Source organism: Asterias amurensis, chromosome 14 (genome assembly GCF_032118995.1).
Source record: "Asterias amurensis chromosome 14, ASM3211899v1".
Classification (NCBI taxonomy): Eukaryota; Metazoa; Echinodermata; class Asteroidea; order Forcipulatida; family Asteriidae; genus Asterias; species Asterias amurensis.
In genome coordinates, this window is record NC_092661.1 from 7649794 (window position 1) to 7657594 (window position 7801).

The window sequence follows — 7801 nt, forward strand, 5'->3', positions numbered from 1 at the left end:
CGGACCTAAGTGTAGCCCCGGCCAAACATGTACCTGAATGTAGCCCGGACCCAAGTGAACTTAGCCACAGACATGACACTACTGCAGTGGCGTAACCACCAGAGGGGGGCAGGGGGGCCGCCACCCCCCCACTCAGAACCCTTGCCCCCCCTCTTGCCCCCATATGAAATCAGAGAAAAGTATATTCTTATAGGCCTAATATATAAATCGTTTAAGGCTGCATAAAATGCTGCCGTAAAAAGGAAAACTTTTATTCATATCAGTAAGCCCTATGTGGACTATAACATGAAAAATGCATGGAAACGCGCGCGCGATCGTTTTGGCGGTAAATGTTTGTTGTGGTTTTGCGGTTACAGAGAGTGCAGGATGCGACAAAGCTCTGTTAAATACGTGGTGGTCTGAACGCAGACCAATAGCTCCGTTAACACAACGTTAGCCCTTTTCACACTACAGAGCCATTTCCCGGGAAATAAACTCCCGGGAAAATCCCGGGAGTTTTTAACCCCACCGCCACCCCAGCAACCGTTCTCACTATCCCAATTTAGTAACTCCCGGGAGTACTATTTCCCAGGAATATGCACGGTCGTTTCACACTTACGATCAAACCCCAGGAAATGTGGTAAACAGGTCAGCCCATGTGGAAGTTACAATGTTTGTGGACGGAAGTCCGTTCCCACAATGCCACGCGGACGGCTGCAAAATCCTTGCCACATGCGACCCAAAATGGCTGCACTTTAATTGTGTATTTGCATGTTGTTATACCAATATATTGTGTGATTACGGCGGAGAAGAAGTCTTGAAGTTCGGGGAAGACGTCGCTGGCGTCTTGTCAGGAGAAGACGATTGCTGTGACAGTGTTTTAAAGACATGCGGAATAACAATCGGATGGAATTTGTCGTACGATTGAAGGGTTTCATGGCACCTGCTGGAAGTATTTATTGGTCAAAGGTCAATCTGGTCTACCATGAAGAGCGGCCACTGGTGGGAGCAAGTTGCTATTAGAAAAAAGCGAAAGGGAGCTTTCCATCTGCGACAGCTTTTTTTTTCTTTTGAGAACTGTAATTGAATGGACTTTTGTGTCCGTGTTTTACCCAGAGGTTTTGTGTTGGCGTTCATCTCAATTTTTACCTGTTCACACTATAGTTATTTCCCGGGAAATTCCCGGGAACTTTTGGTTGATCTGTTCACACTACAAAAATACTCCCGGGAATTTCCCGGGAAATGACGTTTTCCCAGGAAATAATTAACCCTGCTCAGGGGCAGGGTTAAGGGAATCAACCCTGGGGTAAGGCCTAGACATTTTCTGAATGGCATTTTCGAAGGTTGCATAATAATGTCCATGATGTTAGGGCCAAGATAGTTAAAGGTTTTATAGAAAACAAATACCGCATAGTCGATTTTGCACAATCTGACAATAGCAGTAGAAAGAAAAAGAAGCATTCTTCCCTTCCAACATCAACATTGCTGTTTTCCCATCGTGCAAAGAAAGAACACGGAATAGGCTTTAGCCTTATATTGGCTAGCATTTTTTCATGGCTTCATAAAGACTTTTAAATGTATGTTTCTTCAAAAAAAAAAATGTTTTTGCAGGAGAACACTTATGCAATAGAAAATATTTAGGCCTTGAAAAACAAAACTATTATCATACAGACCTACAGTCTTTTTTTCCCAAGGTTTTCAGTTTTTATCTGCAATGGGCAGGGGTCCGTTAATATCCAGCTTCACGCAGGCAGAAACTTTCACGTTTCTTGTAGGCCTATATGCCCATCTAGCTGTTTTTGGATTGCATCGTCGGCCAAAAATGAAACTAGTTTCAAAATTTTCATCACTCCATCGGTCACTTCTACCCATCGTAAGAAATTGAGCAACAGATTGAACTAAAATATTTACTGTCAGGTGGTAGACAGCAATGTCGATCGAAGAACTCAAATCTGACTCTGGACAACAAAAGTCCATCAACGGCCAAGTATACATGCATTAAGAAACACCATACACACATGGCGTGTGTACGAGAAGGAAGCTTGTTCACGCCAACTATTTATTCTATTCCTATTCCATTCACGTGGTCATTTTTTTTAATTCATATATTTATTTGTAAATTACAGATGTAATTCACTTTTATTTTCTTACCTAAACGTAAACACTTTCAGAAGGAGAAAACAAAAAAGGGCTATTGTTACCACGCGAATTATTTGGCGCGCTATTTTTGACGTCTGTGACCTTTCGAGATTAATGACGTCTCAAAACACAGTAGAAGCAAAAGGTGGGGTAAGTTAAACCCGCTTTCGTTCTCACTAGCTGCTTTTCCCGGGAAAAACTTTTTCCCCCGGGGTTAACTCCTTTAACCCTACCCCTTAACTGGGTAAATTATTTCCCGGGAAAATGTTATTTCCCGGGAAATGTTTTGTAGTGTGAACGGATCGACTAACATTTTCCGGGAACTTCCCGGGAAATACCTGTAGTGTGAAAAGGGCTTTAGTCAGATCATGGCTACCTCCATGGTCAGATGCACTATATACAGAGAAATTTACTACAGCAAAATGGCCAGCGAAAAAGGTTGCTTAGACCATTATCCGTTTCATAACTAAAATGTGATTATAAACACCCACAATTTCAATCCTGTATTTATTTATTTATTTTTTTTTTTTGATGGCTTACACTTATTACAATAAGGCCGAGTAAAAAAAGAAACATGTTTAGTGTCTGGGTTTCTCAAAAAAGGGAGTAGGGGCTTTTTTATTTTTTACTTCAAGATGGCCGCCATGAATGTCAAAAATATCAATTGTTTTTTTCTGCTGCTGAAATACACAAACCATTAATGAATTTTTGCTTAACATCACATTTTACTCAGATTATTGCTGGATCGATTGGTGTCACGGTTGATTTCGTTCCATCACATGTGCCGGAGCAAAGAGCAGGGCCCAATTTCATACAGCTGAATACAAGTACCAGGCAATATCAACAAATGTAAATTTTGTTGGTAATCCTGTTTTTATCAAGGAAGACATTTCATGCTAAGCAAATTTTCGTGCTTGGCAGCTCTATGAAATTGAGCCCAGATTCGATCGTCAATACTGGGGGCTACAAAAAATGAATGAATGAAGTATTAGAAAGTCTGGGTCTGCACAAGGTTTTCTTATTCTTATTCTTTATTTGGCCATTAAAGGAACACGTTGCCTTGGATGGGTCGAGTTGGTCTTTGAAAAGCGTTTGTTATAATATGCATATGGGTAATAAGATGCTGTAAAAGTAGAATACAATGATCCACACAAACATGCCTCGAAATTGCACGGTTTTCCTTAAACCTCGTCGACTAACACGGTCGGCCATTTATGGGAGTCAAATTTGTGACTCCCATAAATGGCCGACCGTGTTAGTTCGCACAGTAAAAGGAAAACCACGCAATTTCGAGGCAAACTTGTGTGGATCATTGTATACTACTTTTAAATGATCTTTCCAACCATAATATGCATTTTATAACAAACGGTTACAAACGCTTTTTTATAGACCAACTCGTCCGATCCAAGGCAATGTGTTCCTTTAAACAATTACAAACACAAGCAGACAGTATGTAAAATAAATAATATAAATACAAAAGTAAATACAACGCAAGACAAACAGTAAGGGCACAGGAAATTACAAAACAACCCTAATGTGATGGCCAGGATCAAGAAAAGTATATTCACAAATGCCCCATACAGTTTCGCTATTTATATTGGTGGAGAGCGCGTCACGTGGGTGTGCATAAACCTTTGTTTATGACCAGTAAAACGTGTTGAAACATGGGCGTGACACGCGAGCTCGCACCTGTGCTTATATAAGACAGTTTCATTCCTATTGGTCGATAGCATGCAACGACCTAGTCTTGGCCCAAGACGATGGTGCTTGATTCTGGATAGTGTACTACGCGCGGTTGAATCGCCAAAGCGCGCCCGCCACGGTATGATTTAGTTACGTGGACGGCTCGAAATCTAGACTACACTCTGCACGCTACCATCGTCTTATTCTTGGTGCAAGACGTTTCTCGTTTTCTTTTATCACGCACACCGCAGCGAATTCACCGACACCGCGCGCAACGACTCACCTGACTTATAGTCCACTCACCGCCGGAGAAACGTCTTGGTCCGTGTACATGTTTGAGTTATGTGACCTCACATACATATTCAACGTGTGGGTCAACAAAATACTACGCACGCGCACAACTGGAAACAGACAAGCGGGCCAGCCTAGTAACTTGCATGCACCCGACGTGTCGAGTGAAAGCCTCGCTCTACCATATCATGCTACGGCGGGAACCCGGGAATATTCACTGTCAGGATCGCGCTGCGTTTATTTATTTTTACTGTTCTTTAGCCACCCCTGCAACACATTGGTTTAGCCTTCCCGCATGACGTATAGCCTTAAGCCAATCGCGCGCGTTTAATTTTCCCGCTGCTACAAACCGCACCCTCCTGTATTTTTCCAGTGCTTTTTTTCGTGTAACATGGGACGCTTTTTCGTTGTCACAGTACATTACGTAATACATCGGCCGTGGTTATTGTCCCCGTTTAGTTCTGTTATTGTTGTTGTTTAGTCTGTCGTTTGTTGGTGTTTGTTCTTTTGTTGATTTTGGGAGTTTAGGAGTGAGTGAGTTTGCTAGTGAAATTGAATGTTAGTTTTGATCAGAACGATTTTGATCGGCGATCTGAGAGCATGTTTTGATGGTGAGCTTGAGTGTTTAGAGACTGTACCAACTGCGTGAAGCTTCCTGAAGCAACAGGTAGACAGTCAGCAAGAATTCTGTCTTGTTTGATCTGTGATCAAAAAACTATAGGCAAAACAGAGCCATAGTAACGATTCTTCCTAACCCCGGTCGACACCGCAACACTCAGCCTGAAGACGCCTCAAGTTAGTTCGCCCGCACAATAACCGTAAGTTTTGTTTGATGATTAATATTGTATTTTTCTGATGTGTAAAGAATTCCGTATACTATTGATACTCTGCTAAAGTTGCATATTGGCATGGACATTTTTGAATGGGCAGACATCGTTAGATTGAATTATGAAGTTGCTGTGGGCAAAAGGAAATTCAGAAGTTCTTCAGAATTTACAGAGATTATCTTACGGAGATTATTTGTGAATTGGCGGTTACTGTTTTGAGAATTCATTCAATGGCATTCATTCTCTGTATTATTTATGTTGAGATATATCCAAAAAGCTTGCAAGGATTTCGGTTATTTATTTATTGTTTAGATGGCCATTATTTGGGGCTTCGATCTCCCGTCCATGAGACTCCCTATTTGAGATGAACTGAAAGACGAGGGCCGCTGTGAACTCCTGAAGTGGAGACTAAACTTAACGTCATCTGTGTGTGATGTCATACTAGACTGCGTGCCAATCGCCATTCATCGTACGTGAACGTACAGGGAGACTAAAGACTATAGAGACGAGCTACCGTAACTTTAAAGTACAAGTATCTGTAATTTTTATTCATTAATTGATAGGAGATTGCTTTGGCCAATCAATAATAAGTGATTCAATTGACTGTGGGTTTAACTAATGATTACACCGATTTACCCAATGTTGTACATAACTGTAAATAATTTTTGTTGTAAATATATTATCTAAATTTAACATGGTCTCATGTAGTCATTTCTTCGTGTGTTTTATTTAGTTTATTACTCGGGGTCATCACTCATTAGTTCTTTTATATAATATTGGGGATAGTGGTGACATTCACCATGTGCGTTTTGTTGTGCATGCAAAGCTAGGCGATCACTGATCTTTATGTTATTATTAATTAGAGATCAGCGGTTGCGATCGATTGTTAGAGGGAAGAAATGGTAAGTCAATTAAAAAATACTATAACAATATTGCTGACCGCATCGGCAATACTCGAGGAGTCGAGTGTTTTATTTGCGGATGAGAGAACTTGTAACTTGTATGGGTATATTTGCACATTATTTCGAAAATAAAGAAATCTGCACTTTACTATAAAGCACAGTTTTGGGCGACAATTGTTATTCATTTCACGTCACGTCTAATTGTGGCCAAGTGTGTTGGCAAAGGATATGTCTGACATGTACATGTATACCTTCTTGTACACATGCACACGGTACACAACCTAATGCCAACGTGGTGTTGTGGCTGGGCTTCTTATCTTCGCGCGAAGACGTGTCAAAATTACTCGTAGGCTTAGATATAATGGTGGTCGACCACCGGTTGATTTTGACCAAGCTGTGTGAGTATGATACGGAAGTTTCGGGTGTAGTGTTTATTCTTTTCTGCATAAAAAGTACTTTCAGGCACTGTGACCCTATAATTAGTTGTACCTACAAAGTTACCATTTGGACTAAGACTAAAAATGCCAGAAAATCCCATGTTCGTGTACATCGATCTATTTTTGTTAGCTCTGTTGCTAATAAACATCCTCGTTCATAACATTTTAAGATTCCATTCCCCTCAATTAATTGCACTTACAAAAATTCTCAAAATCTCTCCTAAAAACAAATGTTAGGGCAAACTAAAATTCGCACATCGTTCAGCAGCAATCATGTTTACAAAAATTAAAAGAAGAACGTAAATTTAAAAGCCCTACACACCAACATACGAGGAAGCCTGGCTGTTTCTGGTTGCGTTGCACCGAAGACGTACAGATACCAGACTGTGGGAAATTGTGCTGATACTGCTACGTCAGAGTTATGCAGGCCTAGCGCAGCATGGCATGATTGGAATGTGCTCGGAATTTCCCGAGCGATCTGTACACGGACCAAGACGTTTCTCCGGCGGTGAGTGGACTATAAGTCAGGTGAGTCGTTGCGCGCGCGGTGTGTGTGAAAAGGAAACGAGAAACGTCTTGCACCAAGACTACCATCGTCTTGGCAATCCTGCAGCGCTTTTTCATTGTTTTCTTCTACAGCTTTGTGTAGGACCAATCAGCGTGCGATCGTTGTAATAAATTAACATAATGTATTAGTTGACCCCGGGGTCATTCATGTTATGATTACACGGCATTGGCAGCTCCGTGTTTGTCGTGGAGGAAAATCGTAAGAAAATAGGAAATATTCACGATTATGAATGCTAAAGATGAACAAGTGAGCCGAAGCTATATTGATCTGCTATCTAGATGGCAATTAATGAACGACTATGTCAAAATATACCAGCTAGTGCCCTCTCTGCGGACGGTCTGGTTTTGCGATAAACTCCGTCAGTTCTCGTGTGCTTCGTCTGCTGCATGCAGGCAGCAGTTGGACCATGGAGGTAGGATGTCCGGGTGTGAATAAACTATAGGGAACTAGAGCATGATACCACATACGACCAACGTTTGCAACTGAGCAAGTCATGGATCCCAAGTCATTACGTAACTGTCAGTGTCACAAAGTGGTGAGTGGAGAGAATCTTGATTATATTAGGGAGTCCGGCAAAATTTGCCTTTTTTCACAAAACCTCAACAAGTTTTATACCATTGGAAAAAGGACGGCAAGAGCAAACCAATGGTGTTTATTTTATTTCAATAGCTTGTATAATGGAGAAGCTATGCTCATTTAAACATGGCAGAGGGCGTTTTGAGTCTGTCAATTTCTTACTGATTAAAAGAGTGTGGAAACTGCTCCCGATTTATTCATTAGAGCATATCAGACATAATAAATTTGACAAAATTGATCTTGGTATTCACAGCAATGGGAAAATAGGTGATAATTGTGTCTTGTTTACATATTTTAAAGCCTCATTATATATTTAAAAAAAGGTTAACAAATTAAAATGCATGAAGCGTGAATATATCTCTTTTTTCCCATTTCAGGTACCTCAAGTCTTGAAGATTC